Consider the following 22,190-nt stretch of genomic DNA (forward strand, 5'->3'; position numbering starts at 1 on the left):
CGCTGTTGGATTCGGAGCTAGAGATGCAGAAGGGACTGCTGGTCTGATAGAGTTCCAGGTTGGTCAGCAATTCAAGGATAAAGATGAGGCCCTGTTAAGCGTGAAGACTTACAGCATCCGGCGAGGGGTACAGTACAAGGTGGTGGAGTCCGATCACCGCCGGTATGTGGGGAAGTGTTCCGAGTTTGGGAATGGGTGCACATGGTTGATTCGACTGAGTCTCCGGAAGCGCAAGGGCATTTGGGAGGTCAAACGGTACAATGGACCTCACACTTGCCTGGCCACATCCATCTCGAGTGACCACATGAGTTTGGATTATCATGTGATTTTGGCGTTCATTATGCCAATGGTTAGGGCTGACGCATCCGTGAGCATAAAGGTGCTCCTGAACGCCATGGCAGCGCACTTTGGTTTTAGGCCGACTTACCGGAGGGTTTGGATGGCAAAGAAGAAGGCTATTGCCCTCATCTACGGTGACTGGGATGAGTCATACAACGACATACCTAGGTGGGTGTTGTGTGTCCAGCTGACGATGCCTGGTAGTGTTGCGGTCCTTAAGACGAGCCCGGTTCGAGTTGGAGGATAGGTGGACAAGTCTCAAGCGTACTTCCACAGACTTTTCTGGACTTTCCCGTCGTGCATCGAGGCATTCCGTCATTGCAAGCCGCTAGTCAGCATTGACGGCACACATCTGTATGGGAAGTATGAGGGAACGTTGCTCATCGCGATTGCACAGGACGGGAACTCCAACATTCTACCTGTCGCATTCGCACTAGTAGAGGGTGAGAATGCGGAGTCCTGGACATTCTTTCTCTCGCACCTTCGACAGCACGTGACCCCGCAGCCCGGTCTGCTGGTTATATCGGACAGGCACAATGGCATCAAGGCTGCGCTTGAGGCCCCTGACGGCGGTTGGTTACCGCCATCTGCGTACCGTGCATTCTGCATACGACACGTAGCGGCTAATTTTGCCCTTACCTTCAAGGGCAAAGACGCTAGGAGGCTTCTAGTGAATGCGGCGTATGCGAAGACCGAGGTTGAATTTGATTACTGGTTTGATATTCTGCGATCTGAAGATCTGGCGATGTGTGAGTGGGCGAACCGGATTGATTACTCCTTGTGGACTCAGCATCGTGATGAGGGGCAGAGATTCGGTCACATGACGACGAACATCTCCGAGTGTGTGAACTCAATCCTCAAGGGGGTCAAAAATCTCCCTGTAGCATCCCTGGTGAAGGCAACATATGGTAGGCTTGCGAAACTCTTTGTTCGCAAGGGGAGAGAGGCTGAGGCCCAGATGGGAACCGGACAACAATTCAGTCAGCATTTGGTGAAGTGTATTGAGGCGAACTTGAAGACGGCCAGGTGCTTCACGGTGACGCTGTATGACCGGGATAACTCCGAGTTCACCGTAGCAGAGACCACTCCGACTGGTTCTTTCTCCTTGGGTACTTACAGAGTATCACTTGCCTCTCGGACATGTGACTGCGGGTACTTCCAGGCTCTTCATTTCCCGTGTCAGCACGCACTTGCATGCTGTGCCTACTCACGGGTCACCTGGACCTCTTACGTTCACAGCGTCTATCAGATTAGCTCGGTGTTCAGTGTGTATCGGATGGGATTCACACCTCCGATCCCGGAGGGCTTCTGGCCACCTTACGACGGGCCCACGGTGATTCCGGACCCTGACAAGAGGCGTGCGAGAGAAGGTCGTCCTAGATCCACTAGGATACGGACGAATATGGACGAGGCAGATCCCAATCGGCCAAAGAGGTGCGGCCTATGTCGCAAACCCGGACACACACGACGTAGTTGCCCACAGGTTGGAGGATCGTCTCAGACAGGGCGCCATTAGTGCGCATGTTGTTAGTGTTAGTATTATTTACATTTAAGTTTTCCTGTTAGATGCAATGTTTGAGCACGTATATAACTAGTTGATCTTTATACATTGTACTTTGATTGTTGCGACTAGTAATGAATATGTTTTCTTTCATAATGAGTACTGCTACATGTTCCGTAGATGCAAAATTTAATAAGTAAAAATAAACACTAAACTGTTTCATGATTGAATGATTCTAAATAGTCAATGTCCCACAACACAAATAACAAATAACATAGGTAAACAGACTATAACATAACAAGAAAAGTACATATCACTATCATACATGATTAAACGTTAGGGAACATAATACATGAAACGTGAATCATCTAAACAGATGCGAGCCAGTACCACAGCGACGGGCTACCCGTGCCCTCTGACCTCGGCGGATAAACGGCTCCTCATCCTCGATGTCATCCCCATCCTCCTGTGGGGCAGGCTGTGCAGGTGGCGCAACATGCAGGGGTGCCGCCGACGGCCCTGCGACAGACTCTGATGCAGCAGTGAAGGCGGATGGAGGGGTACCTCCGAGACAGAACTGGTGACCAGCGGATGAGGATGGAGGCTCATTCAGATCAACATCTAACGGGGCCTGTGTGCCTAAGGTCTGACCACCACTGCGGGGAGTCACGTCCCCCTGCATGATGGCGGTGATCTCCTCTAGGAAGCGTGGACTCCCGAAGTCCCCAACAAGCGTGTCTGACCCAATAAAAGTCTGACCACTGTGATCTCGAGATGCGCCAAGGTGTACCCCCCTGCTCAGGCTGGTCATCGGCTGGCACACCAACGAAGTAATGTCCAAGAGGGCCCGATCCAAGAGTCCAGCGTCACCTGTGTCAGCCCCGTCACCCATCCCTGTACCATACCACTCACCTGCATGACCGCCATCGTGTGTGCTAGTACTAGCAGCTGCAGCAGCCCCTGAACCACCCCCGCCAACATGCCCATGCTGATCGTCGCCGTCGTCCCCATGGTCAGCACGCCCCCTCGCCCTACCTCCCTGGACTCGTCGTCCGCCTCTAGCGGGACCGGCGTCGTAATCATCGTGCATAGCATGATCAGGCCACCTCCACTCACGCTGGCTCTGCCGTGTTCCCACACCCATCCTCCTCTCAACCCTACGCCTGTCCGGCACGTCCTCAGGACGATCCATGTCAGGAACTCGCTCCGGACCCCGCTGTGAGGCCTCAACTGGAATCGGAGCTGCTCTCGGATCCCCCAACTGCGTATCCGGAGACAAGAACCTCTTCCCATGCTGACTCCACCAATCAAGGAACACATGGGACGGTCCGGGGTCGGCAACAACGTCGAACCTCAGCACACACTCCTGACGAGAGTCCCAGTGGAGATGCCACTTCTGCAAAGTAAACGGGAACCATCGATCGCCGCCTCTCCCGTCCTTCGACATCAGAAAGTCGATGTTCAGGGCGGGATGAGGAGGGGGCTGCACCCCTCCAAACTGCGGAAGAACACGATCTATCTGATGCCACTCTATGACAGCAAAGTAGATCAGCGCGGTCACAGAGCGCCACAACGCCATATGCCGAGGCTCCAAAACCTCTGGATGCACAACCTGAAGTACGTCGGGGCTACTGTACGGCATCCATATAAACTGCAAAAGGAACTCACCCTTGTCAGGGCAACTGTAGGACACAACTAGAAAAGTTTGATTATAAAAGGACACTTGTTAACTAGCATACTCACCTCCCTGTCCTGTAACCGGTCTATCCTGAGCCTCCACATCTGCACTCTAGGACCCTTCTCGCTCCCGGAAGGATTGTAACCTGACCATCTGCACCATACACATGTGTTACATCTACTGAAATATGTGTTCAGATTATGCAATAGAATATTAATGAATACGCAGTTATGTATGTCAAATTGAAATAGAGAAGGCCTAGTATAGTACCTCGAGGCCAACAGCCAGCTCAACGTCTCATATCCTGCAGGCCTAAACCGAGGAAAGCGCCAAAAGATCCAAGACTGAAGTAGCTGAAGCGGGCCCGCTAACTTGATGACATGTCTGTTCGCCACTCGGCACATGCACCGGTACAACCAAGCCAGTGCTGCAGAACCCCAACTGTAGGTACCCAGCTCCTCCAGCCTCGCTACGTACGGAAGCCATCTGATGTGAATTCGGTTCCCGGACTTGTCCGCAAACAGCTGCGTGCCCAACAACATCATGATGTACGCACGGGCATATCGGCACACAGTGTCATCATCTGCATCCTCAGGGCACTCACCGAAAGTCTCCTGAAACCAGCTGTAGTTCACTGCGTACTTCTGAACCTGACTAGGAGGAGGTATAACTCCGAGCAACTCCTGGAACTAGACCCATGCTGGACGGCCACCCTCGATGTATATATGGAACTCTGACAAGCACCCGCTCACGTAACGGCCGTCCACTGGCAAACCCAGCTGGTATGCCACGTCCTGGAGTGTGATCGTGCACTCTCTGAACGGCATATGAAACGTGTGCGTCTCGGGACGCCATCGCTCCACGAATGCACTGACAAGGGCCTCGTCTAGCCGGAACCATTGGTCGTTCAGCCTTGCAAGATGGTATAGACCTGCCATCTGCAAGTACGGAACGTATCTGTCATCAAGTCGCATGCCTTGCTGCCGCCGTATGCTCCTAATACATCGCTGGGGCTGCGCACGAAATGAACCGCATAGTTAGAACCAGCTTAAAAACCAACCACAACCGTAAGCAGCACGATAAATCATCAACAAACCATTCTGCTAAATAAAACCGCATAAAATTACATGAAAGATAAGCAACTGGAAAACAAACCCATAGACCGCACAACTAAACCGCTAACATAAACCAGCTTAACGAGATCCACTAACAAGAAACAGCTTAACTAAACCGGTTTACATAAAAGAGCTAGCGTAAAACAACTACCATCAAACAAGTCAAACAAATCACCAACATAAAACCACTAACGAAAACCACCTACCCTAAACCACTAACATAAACCGCTTGCAATAAACCACTAACATAAACCACTAACATAAACCACTAACAGAAACCACTAACTTAAACCACTAACATAAACCACTACCCTAAACCACAAACCTAAACCACTAGCATAAACCACTAACTTAAACCACTAACTTAAACCACTAACATAAACCACCAACATAATCCCCTCACATAAACCACCTACATAAACCACTAACATAAACCACCATCTAACCCACATGCAAAACCACTAAGGCACAAATACCACTAGAATCAAAAACATTTCGTACTAACCTCCTCGTTGATGACCCCGGCTATATGAGCGACTCCGTCCAAGCGATATAACCGTGCCGGATTGTCCCCCATCAGCAGAGTATTCCGTTCAGGTCTTCCTCGGAGAGAATTTGGGTCGTTTTCTCTGAGATTTTGTGGGGTAGGGGGGAGGAATAATAGTTCGAATGAGGGTGATTCGAACTCCTTATATAGCCGAATCACCCCTAATTCGAACCACCTTGGTTCGATTTATGAAGGAGCACGCCAAGGGTAATTCGAACCAGCTTGGTTCGAATTACATGCGTTGCACACTTGGCTATAGTTCGAACTTGCCTAGTTCGAATTACATGGGGTTGGAGTTCGAACCACCTTGGTTCGAATTACATTCAAAGTTCCTCTCCCCTAATTCGAACCTCCCTGGTTCGATTTACTTGTGTTTGTAGTTCGAACCACCCTGGTTCGAATTACATAAAAATAGCGTCTGGCTTATTGCTGAAACGATTTTCAGTTTGCCGTATTTACGTTACACCCTTCTTGATGTGGCTTATTAGGGTTTTTTGCCCTTTTTTTTATGATCAACAGGACTAAAGCCCCAAAGCACTACAAAGAACCTACTCTAGAAAAAGAGGTGCCCATAAATTAGACACAAAACAAAAAGAAATACACGAGGTGGTAAACTATAAAAGCAATGACTACCAAATAGCAAACTATGTCTTTTGGCCGCTAGATGATTAGCACAAGCATTTACTTCAAGAAAAACATAATGAAGTTCTCGGCTTAAGAATCTGTTGAACCTGTTTTTAATAGCTGCAATAATAGTTTGAGATACATGAAGCTCAAAATTTTCTTGCAAGCTAATGTCTAGGCATTTTTAGTTATTTTTAGATTTCTTTTTAATTAGACTTTTTAGATTCGAATCAAAGTTCTTATATTTTTAGTGAAGTTTTTATGACTAATTATATGTTTAGAATTATTTTAAAATGATTGTATTTTCATAATTTATTTTCAAGTAATCAGGATCAAAAGTATACTTGAAAGAAAAGAAAGAAAGTTGGCGCTAAACCTCAAGAGTCCAAACTGGACACCTAAACTCCCCAGCCCAACACCAGGAACAGGCGCCAGCGCCCTTGCACCAAGCCCAGTGCCCATGCTCCCAGGCTGGGCGCCCTGTTCTTCAAGCCCAATACCCAAAACGGGTGCCCAACTCCACCATCACCAAGCTAGGGGCCTTTAATTCGTGTCCTGGGAGGACTAGTTTGGGTTGGCGCCCAGAGCCATCCAACGCCAACATCCTGGGCGCCCAACGCCCAATCTCGGAGCTCGGATCTGGGTGAACTTCTAACTCTCAGTGGCCAAGAATTCCTCAAAACCCAGCGCCAATCCAAGGAGCCCAGCGCCAAAATCATAATCCACTCTCAGGAAGCTCTAAAATCAACCCAAGATTTAATTGATTAGTTAGCATTAACGTTTTCTAGAAAGATAAGATTTGGTTGTTAGGATTTAGTTTAGATTAGATTTGAATTATTGTTTTGAATTTGAATAAGTTGTTATCTCACTCTAAATAGGAATATAAGATTAGTTTTTGAATTTCAATTAATTAGGAAGTAAGTGAACAAGGTTCACAGAAATTATCTTAGAATCTGATAAACCCCATTTGTAGGGTTTATCTTGTATTGATTTTTGGGGATTTTATCACCTTTTACCCACATTTATTCAATGAAATAACATGGTTTTGTATATTCTCCTTTAATTGTGCTTAAGAGTAAAAACATGCTTTTTAGGTCTTAAAATAGCTAAATGTAATTTACCTTGATTCCATTAGATGCCTTGATATATTTGTTAAGTGGTTTCAGATTTAGGATGCAAAGATTGGATCAAGGGAATGAAGAAAAAGCATGTAAAGTTGGAGAACTCATGAAGAAATGATGGAACCAAAAAGCTGTCAAGCCTGACCTCTTCGCACTTAATTGACCATAACTTGAGCTACAGAGGTCCAAATGATGCGGTTCTAGTTGGGTTAGAAAGCTAACATCCGGGGCTTCGAAACGATATAAGATTTGCCATAGTTGCATCGCGCATAGGGGTGCGCACGTGCACAGTACACGGATGCGCCAATGGTGGCACATGACCCACTTAATGCAACTCGTGGCCAGCGATTTTAGAAGCCTTGTGGGTCCAATCCAACTCATTTCTGATGCTATTTAAGCCAAGGATTTAAGGGGAATCAACATACTTTTGATCATTAGTCATAGTTTAGTTTTAGAAATAGTTTTAGAGAGAGAAGCTCTCACTTTTCTCTAGGATTAGGAATTAGGGTTAGATTAGGATCTCATAGTTCTAGGTTTAATTCAAGTCTCCTTCTCCTTCTACCTTCAATTGGTGATTGCTACACTTTGGTTCTTCTTTATATCCCTATTCTCTTGTTGTAATTTCTCTTATTTTGTTTCTAGGTTTTGTAATTGAGATACTCTTGTTCATAGTTATCAGAACCGAACTGGTAATCAACCCGGTCATATGACCGGGTTACCGGATTATTGGTTCAACCGGTGGGTCACTAATTCACCCGGTTAACCCGGTCATAAGTAAAAAAATATAAAACTATATTAATAAAGTTGAAATAATGTCTTAAAACTAAAAATGCGAGTCTTACAAACATTAATAATCAAATATCAAGTCTTAAACATAATTAATAATCTAAAAGAAGAGTTAATATACTTGTTTCTAGTAACGATTTAAATCAACAAGAGCAAGTTAAAGATAACACAATCATTAAATCAAGTCCAAGGGGTGAGCTCAAAGTCGACATCAACATCTTCATAGGGCAAATTCAACAGCATTTTAACCAACACAGCAACCAGCAACAGCATCAGGGAGAATACAGCAACCAGCAACAATTCAACAGATTTTAACCAGCAGCATTACAAGAGATTTTAACTAATATACCAACCAGCAACCAGCAACCAGCAACAACACAATTCAAGAACAATTTTAACTAAAATTCAAGAACAAATTAAACTAATATATCAACCAGATTTTAACTAATACCAACCAGCAACCAGCAACAATACAATTCAAGAACAATTTTAACTAAAATTCAAGAACAAATTAAACTAATATATCAACCAGATTTTAACTAATATGCCAATTCAAGAACAGATTTTACTATACCAACCACCAGCAACAATACAATTCAAGAACAATTTTAACTAAAATTCAAGAACAAATTAAACTAATATATCAACCAGATTTTTACTAATATACCAATTCAAGAACATATTTTAACTAATACCAACCAACAACCAGCAACCCGCAACAGTACAATTCAAGAACAATACAATTCAAGAACAGATTTTAACCAATATCAACAGATTCCATAACAATAGTCAATAGGTCAATAGCAGAGGCACTGACCTGAGGGAGCACAGGCTCTGAGCTTTCTGAGGACCTGACGCCACGGAGAGTGACGACGAGGGTGACGGAGAGACGAGGTTGGCTGAGGGGGGTATCGGCGATTCAGCGGTGATTGGTGACTTCAGCGTTGACTGATGAGGACGATTGATGAACTCAGAGCACGGCGAGGTGAGGGGAGAAGCAGTGACCGCTGGGAGAAGGAACGACGCCACAGAGAGTGACGACGAGGATGACGGAGAGACAAGGTTGGCTGAGGGGGTTATCGGCGGTGACTGGTGAGTGGTGACTTCAGAGATACTGCATTACTGCCATTAGGGAGATGAGATCAGAGATGTGAGGTGAGGGCAGTGAGGCAATGGGGGAAGTGAGGAATGAGGATAGGCTAGGGTTAGGTTTCTCATTTCAACGAAAAGGGGGGGAGATATTAGAACTACGCCGTTTTAGCATTCAAAAAAAAAAAAATTGCGCAGCCCGGACCGGGTCAAATAACCCGTCCGGGTCACCGGTTTTTATCAAGACCCGACCGGGTGAACCGGGTTCCTCCGGGTCAATTGCATTTCCGGTTCAACATGTGACTCGGTCCGGCCAGGTGACCGGGTGACTGGGTTTCCGGTCGAACCGGCCGGGTCTGATAACTATGCTCTTGTTCTTTTGTTTTCTTTTAATAAAGCAATTTGAGGTAATTCATGATAATTGTAATTTTCTTAATTGTTGTTGTTAATTTTTTGCATTCAATTGTAGTTAGAATTCATTCTTGTTGTGATTTACTATACTTTACTTTTGTGTCTTCCAAGTGTTTGATGAAATGCTTGGAAGGATGTTAGAGTAGGATTTTATGTTCTTGGCTTGAGTAGGTAACTTATGATTTCTTGAGTTACTAGTGTCCAATTGATTGATAGTTGATAGCCATTGACTCTAGCCTTCATTAATCCCATTAGTGAAAAGCTAGGATTTATGGACTTGGATTAATATAACTCACTTGACTTTCCTTTGCTATTTGATTAAAGGATGACTAAGTGGGATTAATCCTTGCAACTACCATACTTGTGGCTAGTGATAATGATAAAGACCCTTGACAACCAAACCTTACCAAGACCATTTTGTTAATAGAATTTCATTACCATTTGCTATTCATTTTTCTCATTCAAAACCCCAAAATAAATAACTCACAACCAATAACAAGAACACTACCCTGCAAGTCCTTTGAGAGATGACCCGAGGTTTAAATACTTTGGTTTATAGATTTTAGGGGTTTGCACTTGTGACAAACAAATTTTTGTATGAAAGGATTATTGTTGGTTTAGAGACTATACTTTACAACGAGAATTTATTTGTGAAATTCTATACCATCAAAAATCCAATCATCAAAATGGCGCCATTGCCGGGGAGTTGCAATGGTGTTATGTTATTAGTTATTGTACATATGTGAATATTGTAAATAGCTTGTCTCTTATTTGTTTACTAGATTTTGTTAGTTTTATTTTATTTTTTCCACTATGAATTCTCACTTTGGCTATGAGTTTGGCTCTAATTGTGTTATAGGAGATGTGAACTTCAATGATAACATGTACCAAGGATGGAACCATCAAAGATGGGAGGAGCCTCAAGGAATTGATCACTCCTGTTGGCAACAACCTCCGGACGCTTATAGGTATAATTCTCATCCTAATGCATGCCAATTCAATGGCTATGGTGACTCCTTTTATGATAATCAACCACCACCATATGCCTATGAACCTTAACCTCAACATGATGCTCAACCATACTCACAAGCCTCTCCATACTAAACACCTTCCTATGATCCATATCCACCATATGACCAATCACCCATACCATATTCTTATGACCATTATGAGAAAGAACCTATAGAACCACCACAATCCTATCATGATTATTACCAAGAACCACCTCAATACTCACCATCTCCACAATTCTACGAAGAAGAACCACCTTCCTACCATGAACCCTCTCTCCAAAATAATGAACCTTCCTACTCACCCCAAACCCCAATAGACGATACTCTCACTTTGTTACTTCAAGGACAAGAAGCCATGAAGCGGGATACACTTAAGTTTGTGACCAATTTGACCAAGGTGGTGCATACTTTAGCCCACCAATGTTTGAAGACTCAAGGTACTTTCGTGACCACATGTGAAAGGTTAAAAGAAGAGCAAAGCATGAATGAGAAATTGGAAAATTCGGCTGAGAAGGAGGAGTCGAATTTTGTGTTGAAACAATTGGAGGAGCCTATGATCATTGAAGAAAAGGAAGAAGTGGTTGAAGATTTAGAAGATGTTGAAAGTCCAAGGGAATGTAACACCGTGGATCACTCTTCCAAAAAGCTTGATATTGATGTTGAAGAGGGTGCGCAACCTCTAAGGCATATCGTCGTTGGAGACTTGGAAGAGGTTTATCAAGAGATAGATTCAATCATGGATGAATTTCTATCTACAATCGAATCCTCTCCCATTGGACATAGAGTTGAAATTATAGAAGAGTGTGCACAACCTCCCATACCCTTGGTGAACAATGAAGAAGAGAATGAACCGAAAGAGAGATACCAAGGAGAAAAAATTGGCATGGTGTATATTGAAATTGAAGAATATGAAGGGATTGATCAAGAGATGGATTTATTCATCAATGAATTCCTATCCAAAATTGAATCACCTCCCATTGGGCGAGAAACCGAAGTTCTTGAAGACAACACCAAGTCAAGTAATAAAATGGAAAAGGTTGAAATTGAAGAAATTTGTCAAGAAGTGGAAATACACAAAGAAGAGCACAAGGAAGTAGACCTTGCATTGTCTAAGTGTGGGGATGCCTCCCTTCCCAAGTCACCATCCAACACAACATTCAAGTGGGTAAAATTCTTATCCCTAAGCTTTACTTTCTCACTTGAATATGGTTTGATTGAAACGAATGGACAACTTAGAGCTCTTTGTGGACCTAAAGGAAAAAGAGGATTGTGTAGTGGTTGGAGATTTGGTATAAAGCTCACTAAGGTCAAAGTTTTAAGGTGTAGGGATTATGATAGGACAAGAACCACTTTGTATGGGTCTAGAAGGAAGAATTGGTGGACTAAAGAGAATTCTATGTGTCGACCGCCCTTATGTCAACCACCCGTACGAAAAAATCATGAAACTCAACTCACGGATGGGTGTGAAGATAAGATATGGGATCCCGGTTTGCTATGTGAAGACCAACTATGGGGACTCATATCTTGGGTGGAACTTCACCCAAGCTTAGTGCAGATGGTTGGAAATTCTATCAACCAATTGAGAAGCAAAGATCCTTGGAGATTCAAGGATGAGTACAAACATAAGCCACCATGACAATGAGCTCCTCAAAATGTCTAACTTAAGGACTTAAACTAAAAGTGCTAGGTGGGAGACACCCCACCATGGTAAACTCTTTCCATTCTCTTTTAGTTTTGTTTAATAAGTGATATGAGTTGCCATTGTAGGTAGACTTTCATTTCATATTGATTTGTTTGTATAGATTGGTTGTTAGTATATTGTGTTCAATAGTAGTTGAATAAACCTCAATACCAACTTGCATTTTTGTAAATTGTATGATATTTGATTGAATAAAGAGTAGTAGGCATTATAGGGAGCTCTTGGGCATTTTTCTGTTTTTGCGAAAAAAAAAGAGTTTTTTTCTCCTCCTCCATTCTCTTTTGTTTATCGCATTCGCATACTTTTATTCTTTACATTTTCATTTTATTTCTATAGCTTGTTTTTACTTCATTTTTTTTCGAGTTTCTTATTTTCATAATGGTGCTGAATTCTCTTACTCAATTGCTGAGCATTTTTGCATTGCTTTGGTGCTTCATGACTTGTTTGATATTGATGGGTGATGAAACTTTAAAATCAATGTTTCAATCTTTTAGGATACTTGTGTCTTTGTGCATTGGTATGACCTCATATTGTCTTTCATAACCCACTCTTTCTTGTTCGAACTTGATGCTTTTGAGTGCTCTTCATGCTTCGATTTTACTCTTGCATCAAGTATTAATGATATGCCCTTTGCCTATATTACTTTCTCATTTACATGCGTAGCTAACATGTAGTGAGAACCCTACTCTTATTTGGCAATAGCCCCCGCCTATGTTCTATTTACTTTCACATCTTGGTTGTAGGCTTCATTTTCTTTCTTTTTCTTTCCTTTTAGTTTGGCCACCAAGAAAGAAGAAAAGGAAAAACTTCTAAATGGGGCAACAAGCAAGTCATCCTCACAATCTTTTGAAGAAGCTCATCAATTGTAGCAACCCGTCCACCTTGCTCTTCTTTGTGTGCACCGAGGACGGTGCAATCTTCAAGTGTGGGGAGGTCGTTCGACCGATCTCCAAGGGTAACAATTTCCTTTTCAACACCAATTTTTTTTATTTTCTTTGTTAGATTAGTTGTTGCATTACATGATAGGTCGCATGTTAGTTAGAATTTATACATATTTTTATCATTTCTTTCTCGTTAGGACTATTTGGTTAAGGTGGTGATTTCTTTTCCAAGAAACTATTTTTAGGGTAACCTATCAATTTGAAAAAAAAAATTTTTGTGGAACTAGCTTGAATGAATTTATTTTGGAACATGGTTTTTGAGCTAAGAACACAAGCTAGTGAGATTTGAGCCTAATGGTGTGGTTACATCTTATAACCACTTATTTTTTTTCTTGTGTGCAATTATTCTCTTTCTATAATTGTGATCTTTGATTTGTTTGATTCTCTATTTACATTATTTTGTGTATTCATGCATTTATATTATTGAGGCCATCATTTAATTAGCTCACTTATCCAAATAACCTTACCCTTTATCAACTATTGTTAGCCAACTTTGAGCCTATGCTTAACCCACTTGTTCTTAATTTACCACATTACAAGCCTTAAAGCGAAAAACAAATAAATGTCCTTAGTTTGGATCTTTGATTAGCTTAGGCTAGTGTGTGTGAGTATCATTAAAGTGTGAGAAAACTTGGGGCATTGGTTTGGAAAAAGGGTGTTTTTTGTATTTTTGTTGTAAAAATTGGGAATTGGGTATATACTCATGTGTTAATCAAATGTAAAACCATATGCATTGATATTCTTGAAAGAAAAAAAATGATGAGAAAAAAAAAAGAAAAAAAAAAGAATAAAGTAAGGAAAAAGAAATAAATATGCAAAAGAAAAGAAAAATAGAAAAAAAGAAAGAAAGAAAAAAAAAGAAAAGCAATAGAAAGGGGACAAAATGCCCCGAAGTGAAGTTCAAATAAAATCAATGCATATGTGTGATAATCAAAAGAAAATACATGAGTATGTGAAAAAGTGAGGAATGGGGAGTTAGACTAGTACTTAATTGTATAGGTCATTATATAGGTTAGGTGGGAAAGTTTAAGCTAATCAAATATTCAAATCCTAGTCCACTGGCCATATATGACCCTACCTTGACCCTAGCCCCATTACAACCTAAAGGAAAGACCTCATGATAATTGTATGCATGCATGAAATAATTGTTGATTGTTAGATGAAAAACAAATTTTGGAAAGCATGATTAGGGGAGAATTGAGAAAATCGACCCTATACACTCGAGCGACTAGAGTGCAAACACTCCCGGTGAGGGTTCGATGCTCAATTCCTTGATTTCCGGCTTTCATGAGCGTTCTTCTCGCAAGTCTACTTGAACTTCATTTTGATATTTGAATTGGTAGGATTCATGAATCGTTATATGATCTTAGCCCTACTTGTGCATGTATAACTTGGAGGATTGATTATTTTTAACCAAGTAGGTAAAACCATTTTGCATTTAGTTGCATCCATTTAGATAGTTGCATATAGTTTAGGTTGCATATAGTTTATTGGTGGACGAAATTGTGATTCATTTGTTATTCCATTTTGCAAAATTCATTGCTTTTCATTCCCTGGTAATGGCGCCAAAAACATATTTGCCAATACCGTGGTTCACAACTTCGTTTAACTTAACCAGCAAGTGTACTGGGTCATCCAAGTAATACCTTACGTGAGTAAGGGTCGATCCCACAGAGATTGTTGGTATGAAGCAAGCTATGGTCACCTTGTAAATCTCAGATAGGCGGATTAAATTGGTTTATGATTTCGAAAATTAATAATAAAAAGAAAATAAAAGGGATAGAAATACTTATGTAAATCAATAGTGGGAATTTCAGATGAGTGTATGGAGATGCTGTGCTCCTCTTGAATCTCTACTTTCCTATCACATTCATCCAATCCTTCTTACTCCCTTCCATGGCAAGCTGTATGTAGGGCATCACCATCATCAATGGCTACTTTTAATCCTCTCGGGAAAATGGTCCTATGCGCTGTCACTGCACGGCTAATCGTCTGGAGGCATCACCCTTGGTTGATAGCTACATCCCATCCTCTCAGTGAAAATGGTCCAAATGCTCTGTCACAGCACGGCTAATCATCTGTCGGTTCTCAATCAGGTTGGACTAGAATCCATTGATTCTTTTGCGTTTGTCATCACGCCCAGCCTTCAGGAGTTTGAAGCTCGTCACAGTCATTCAATACCGGAATCCTACTCGGAATACCACATACAAGGTTAGACTTTCCAGATTCCCAGGATCCTACTCGGAATACCACAGACAAGGTTTAGACTTTCCGGATCCTCATGAATGCCGCCATCTATCTAACTTATACCACGAAGATTCTGTTGGGGAATCTAAGAGATATGCGCTCGGCCTAGAGTAGAACGGAAGTGGTTGTCAATCACGCTCGTTCATAGGTGAGAATGATGATGAGTGTCACGGATCATCACATTCATCAAGTTGAAGTGCAACGTATATCTTGGAATAAGAATAAAAGAGAATTGAATAAAAAGTAATAGTAATTGTATTGAAACTTGAGGTACAGCAGAGCTCCACACCCTTAATCTATGGTGTGCAGAAACTCCACCGTTGAAAGTACATAAGTGAAAGTTCAGGCATGGCCGAATGGCCAGCCCCCATGATCTGAGAACTAATCATCCCAAGATGCTCTTCAGACCTAAAGTGATCAAAAGATGTCTAATACAATAGTTAAATGTCCTATATACTAGACTAGCTACTAGGGTTTACATGAGTAAGTAATTGATGCATAAATCCACTTCCGGGGCCCACTTAGTGTATATTTGGGCTGAGCTTGATCTATCCACGAGCTGAGGCTTTTCTTGGAGTTGAACTCCAAGTTATAACGTGTTTTGGGCGTTCAACTCTGGATCATGATGTTTTTCTGGCGTTTAACTCCAGACAGCAGCATGTACTTGGCGTTCAACGCCAAGTTACGTCGTCAATTTCCGAATAAAGTATGGACTATTATATATTGCCGGAAAGCTCTGGATGTCTACTTTCCAACGCCGTTGAGAGCGCGCCATTTGGATTTCTGTAGCTCCAGAAAATCCATTTCGAGTACAGGGAGGTCAGACTCCAACAACATCAGCAGTCCTCTTGTCAGCCTTTTTCAGAGTTTTGCTCAAGTCCCTCAATTTCAGCCAGAAATTACCTGAAATCACAGAAAAACACACAAACTCATAGTAAAGTCCAGAAATGTGAATTTAACATAAAAACTAATGAAAACATCCCTAAAAGTAGCTTAAACTTACTAAAAACTACCTAAAAACAATGCCAAAAAGCGTATAAATTATCCGCTCATCACAACACCAAACTTAAATTGTTGCTTGTCCCCAAGCAACTGAAAATCAAATAGGATAAAAAGAAGAGAATATACTATAAATTCCAGAATATCAATGAATATTAATTATAATTAGATGAGCGGGACTTGTAGCTTTTTGCTTCTGAACAGTTTTGGCATCTCACTTTTTCCTTTGAAGTTTAGAATGATTGGCTTCTCTAGGAACTTAGAATTTCGGATAGTGTTATTGACTTTCCTAGTTAAGCATGTTGATTCTTGAACACAGCTACTTATGAGTCTTGGCCGTGGCCCCAAGCACTTTGCTTTCCAGTATTACCACCGGATACATAAATGCCACAGACACATAACTGGGTGAACCTTTTCAGATTGTGACTCAGCTTTGCTAGAGTCCCCAGTTAGAGGTGTCCAGAGCTCTTAAGCACACTCTTTTTGCTTTGGATCACGACTTTAACCACTCAGTCTCAAGCTTTTCACTTGGACCTTCATGACACAAGCACATGGTTAGGGACAGCTTGATTTAGCCGCTTAGGCCTGGATTTTATTTCCTTAGGCCCTCCTATCCATTGATGCTCAAAGCCTTGGATCCTTTTTACCCTTGCCTTTTGGTTTTTAAGGGCTATTGGCTTTTTCTGCTTGCTTTTTCTTTTTCTTTCTATTTTTTTCGCCATTTTTTTTCGCAAGCTTCTTATTTTTCACTGCTTTTTCTTGCTTCAAGAATCAATTTCATGATTTTTCAGATCACCAATAACATTTCTCTTTGTTCATCATTCTTTCAAGAGCCAACAATTTTAACATTCCTAAACAACAAGATCAAAAGACATATGCACTGTTCAAGCATTCATTTAGAAAACAAAAGTATTGTCACCACATCAATATAATTAAATTAAATTCAAGGATAAATTCGAAATTCATGTACTTCTTGTTCTTTTGAATTAAAACATTTTTCATTTAAGAGAGGTGAAGGATTAATGGATTTATTCATAGCTTTAAGGCATGGTTACATACTAATGATCATGAAGTAAAGACACAAAACATAGATAAACACAACATTAAGAAACGAAAACAGAAAGAAATAAAGAACAAGGAATGAATCCACCTTTAGTGGCGTCTTCTTCTTGAAGGACCAATAATGTTCTTAAGCTATTCTATGTCCCTTCCTTGCCTTTGTTGCTCCTCCCTCATTGCTCTTTGATCTTCTCTTATTTCTTGGAGAATGATGGAGTGCTCATGATGTTCCACCCTTAGTTGTTCAACATTGTGGCTCAAATCTTCTAAGGAAGTGTTGAGTTGTTCCCAATAGTTGTTGGGAGGAAAGTGCATCCCTTGAGGCATCTCAGGGATTTCTTGATGATGAGCTTCCTCATGCATCTCTTGAGAACCGTGAAGGGTCTCTCTTGCTTGCTCCATCCTCTTCTTGGTGATTGGCTTATCCTCTTCAATGGAGATGTCTCCTTTTATGATAACTCCAGCTGAGTAACATAGATGGCAAATAAGGTGAGGAAAAGCTAGCCGTGCCATGGGTGAAGGCTTGTCGGCTATTTTGTAGATTTCATTGGAGATGACCTCATGAACTTCTACTTCCTCTCCAATCATGATGCCATGAATCATGATGGCCCGATCCACAGTAACTTCAGATCGGTTGCTAGTGGGAATGATGGAGCGTTGAATGAACTCCAACCATCCTCTAGCCACAGGCTTGAGGTCCAGTCTTCTTAGTTGGACTGGCTTGCCTTTGGAGTCTCTCTTCCATTGAGCTCCTTCCACACATATGTCCATAAGGACTTGGTCCAACCTTTGATTAAAGTTGACCCTTCTAGTGTAGGGGCGTTCATCTCCTTGAATCATGGGCAAGTGGAATGCCAACCTCACATTTTCCAGACTAAAATCTAAGTATTTCCCCCGAACCATTGTGAGGTAATTCTTTGGACTCGGGTTCATACTTTGATCATGGTTCCTAGTGATCCATGCATTGGCATAGAACTCTTGAACCATTAAGATTCCGACTTGTTGCATGGGGTTGGTTAGGACTTTCCAACCTCTTCTTCGGATTTCATGTCGGATTTTCGGATACTCATTTTTCTTGAGCTTGAAAGGGACCTCAAGGATCACCTTCTTCTTTGCCACAACATCATAGAAGTGGTCTTGATGTCTCTTGGAGATGAATCTTTCCATCTCCCATGACTCGGAGGTGGAAGCTTTTGTCTTCCCTTTTCCTTTTCTAGAGGATTCTCCGGCCTTAGGTGCCATTGATGGTAATGGAAAAACAAAAAGCTTATGCTTTTACCACACCAAACTTAAAATATTGCTCGCCCTCGAGCAAGAGAAGAAAGAAGAGAAGAAGAAGAAGAAGAAAATATGGTAGAGAGGGAGAGATGTAGGTTCGGCTAAGGGGGAGAAGAGGGGTTTGTGTTGTGTGAAAATGAAGTAGAATGGAAGGGTATTTATAGGGAGAGGGGGGAGGGTATGTTCGGCCATTTTGGGTGGGAATGGGTGGAAAAATGGTTTTGAATTTTTGAAGGTAGGTGGGGTTTATGGGGAAAAGTGGATGGATGTGAGTGGTGAAGGGGGTAATTGTGAAGAGGAATTGAGGTGATTGGTGAAGAGTGTTGGGAAGTGTGACATGGGGAAGAGTAATCACAAAAACTAGGATTAGGAGGTAAGGTGGGAATATGGTAGGTGGGGATCCTGTGGGGTCCACAGATCTTGAGGTGATCCTGTGGGGTCCACAGGTCCTGAGGTGTCAAGGAATTCCATCCCTGCACCAAATAGGCATGTAAATTGCCTTTGCACACCATTCTGGCGTTTAAACTCCGTGTGGTGCACATTCTGGGCGTTCAACGCCTATGTAAAGCATGTTTCTGGCGTTGAATGCCAGTTTCATGCTTGTTACTGGCGTTCAGCGCCAGTTTTTCTTCTTTAGGCACATTCCTGGCGTTCAGCGCCAGAATGTTGCTTGTTTCTGGCGTTCAGCACCAGAATGATGCTCTGTTCTGGCGTTGAACGCCGGCCAGATGCATCTTACTGGCGTTGAACGCCAGCCTGTGCTTCCTCCAGGGTGTGATTTTTTTCTTCTGCTGTTTTTGATTTTGTTTTTAATTTTTATGATTTTTTCGTGACTCCTCATGATCATGTACCTAATAAAACACAAAATAACAATAAAATAAAAATTAGATAAATAAAATTGGGTTGCCTCCCAACAAGCGCTTCTTTAATGTCAATAGCTTGACAGTGGCTCTCATGGAGCCACAAGGTGATCAGGTCAATGTTGTATAGTCCCAACACCAAACTTAGAGTTTGGATATGGGGTCTTGACACCAAACTTAGAGTTTGGTTGTGGCCTCACAACACCAAACTTAGAGTTTGACTGTGTGGGCTCTTCTTGACTCTGAACTGAGAGAAACTCTTCATGCTTACTCTCTTCTTTCATAGAGGGATGGCCATGTGCCTTAAACACAAGGTAGTCCCCATTCAATTGAAGGACTAATTCACCTCTTTTGACATCTATCACAGCTCCTGCTGTGGCTAGGAAAGGTCTTCCAAGGATGATGCAATCATCCTCTTCCTTCCTAGTGTCTAAGATTATGAAATCAGCAGGGATGTAAAGGCCTTCAACCTTTACTAACACGTCCTCTACTATTCCATAAGCTTGTCTCAATGACTTGTCTGCCAATTGTAATGAGAACAAGGCAGGTTGTACCTCAATGATCCCCAGCTTCTCCATTACAGAGAGTGGTATAAGATTTATCCCTGACTCCAGATCACACAGAGCTTTTGCAAAGGTCATGGTGCCTATGGTACAAGGTATCAAAAACTTGCCAGGATCTTGTTTCTTTTGAGGTAAAATTTGCTGAATCCAGGTATCCAGTTCACTAATGAGCAAGGGAGGTTCACTTTCCCAAGTCTCATTACCAAACAACTTGGCTTTCAGCTTCATGATAGCTCCTAAATATTGAGCAACTTGCTCTCCAGTCACATCTTCATTCTCTTTAGAGGAAGAATAGTCTTCAGAGCTCATGAATGGCAGAAGGAGATTTAATGGAATCTCTATGGTCTCTATGTGAGCCTCAGATTCCTTTGGATCCTTAATAGGAAACTCCTTCTTGCTTGAGGGACGTCCCAGGAGGTCTTCCTCACTAGGATTTTCGTCCTCCTCCTCCCTTGTGCATTCGGCCATATTGATTATATCAATGGCCTTGCACTCTCCTTTTGGATTCTCTTCTGTATTGCTTGGGAGAATACTGGGAGGAGTTTCAATGACTTTCTTACTCAGCTGGCCCACTTGTGCCTCCAGATTTCTGATGGAGGATCTTGTTTCACTCATGAAACTGAAAGTGGCCTTTGACAGATCAGAGACTAGATTGGCTAAATTAGAGGTGTTTTGTTCAGAATTCTTTGTCTGTTGCTGAGAAGATGATGGATATGGCTTGCTATTGTTCAGCCTGTTGCGTCCACCATTGTTAAAGCCTTGTTGAGGCTTTTGTTGATCCTTCCATGAGAAATTTGGATGATTTCTCCATGATGAGTTATAGGTGTTTCCATAAGGTTCACCCATGTAATTAACCTCTGCCATGGCAGGGTTCTCAGGATCATAAGCTTCTTCAGAAGCTGCCTCTTTAGTACTGTTGGATGCATGTTGCCATCCATTCAGACTTTGAGAGATCATGTTGACTTGCTGAGTCAACACTTTGTTCTGAGTCAATATGGCATTCAGAGCATCAATTTCAAGAACTCCTTTCTTCTAAGGTATCCCATTATTCACGGAATTCCTCTCAGAAGTGTACATGAATTGGTTATTTGCAACCATGTCAATGAGTTCTTGAGCCTCTTCAGGCATTTTCTTTAGGTGAATAGATCCACCTGCAGAATGATCCAGTGACATTTTTGAAAATTCAGAGAGACCATAATAGAATATATCCAATATGGTCCATTCTGAAAACATGTCAGATGGACATCTTTTGGTCAGCTGCTTGTATCTTTCCCAAGCTTCATAGAGGGATTCACCATCTTTTTGTTTGAAGGTTTGAACATCCACTCTCAGCTTGCTCAGCTTTTGAGGAGGAAAGAATTTATCCAAGAAGGCTGTGACCAGCTTATCCCAGGAGTCCAGGCTATCCTTAGGTTGTGAATCCAACCATATTCTAGCTCTGTCTCTTACAGCAAAAAGGGAAAAGCATGAGTCTGTAGACTTCAGGATCAACTCCATTCGTCTTTACAGTCTCACAGATCTGCAAGAACTCAGTTAAAAACTGATAAGGATCTTCAGATGGAAGTCCATAAAACTTGCAGTTTTGTTGCATTAAGGCAACTAGTTGAGGCTTAAGCTCAAAATTATTAGCTCCAATGGCAGGAATAGAGATGCTTCTTCCATCAAATTTGGACGTTGGCTTTGTGAAGTCACCAAGCATTCTCCTTGCATTATTATTATTTTCGGCTGCCATATCCTTCTCTTGTTCTAATATTTCTGAAAAGTTACCTTTAGATTGTTGTAATTTAGTTTCTCTTAGTTTCCTTTTCAGAGTCCTTTCAGGTTCAGGATCAATTTCAACAAGAGTGCCTTTTTTCCTATTCCTGCTCATATAAAAGAGAAGAAAACAAGAAAAGAAGAGGAATCCTCTATGTCACAGTATAGAGATTCCTTTATGTTAGTAGAAAAAGAAAGGGGAGAAGAATGTAGAAGAATGGTTCGGATTTTTAGATGAAGAGAGGTGAAGAGAAGTGTTAGTAAATAAATAATAAAATAGAAGAAGAAAAGAGAAGGAAATTTTGAAAATAATTTTGAAAAAGGGGTTGGTATTTTCGAAAATTGGATAAGAAATAATTAAAATTAAAACATGAAACAATTAGTTAATTAAAAGAAAGAATTTTTGAAAAAGGGGTGAGATATTTTCGAAAATTGGAGAGGGAAAAGTAGTTAGGTGGTTTTGAAAAAGATAAGAAACAAACAAAAAGTTAGTTAATTGATTGAAAAAGATTCGAAATCAAAATTTAAAAAGATAAGAAGATAAGAAGTTAGATAAGATATTTTG

This window comes from Arachis stenosperma, chromosome 9 (genome assembly GCF_014773155.1).
Source record: "Arachis stenosperma cultivar V10309 chromosome 9, arast.V10309.gnm1.PFL2, whole genome shotgun sequence".
Lineage (NCBI taxonomy): Eukaryota > Viridiplantae > Streptophyta > Magnoliopsida > Fabales > Fabaceae > Arachis > Arachis stenosperma.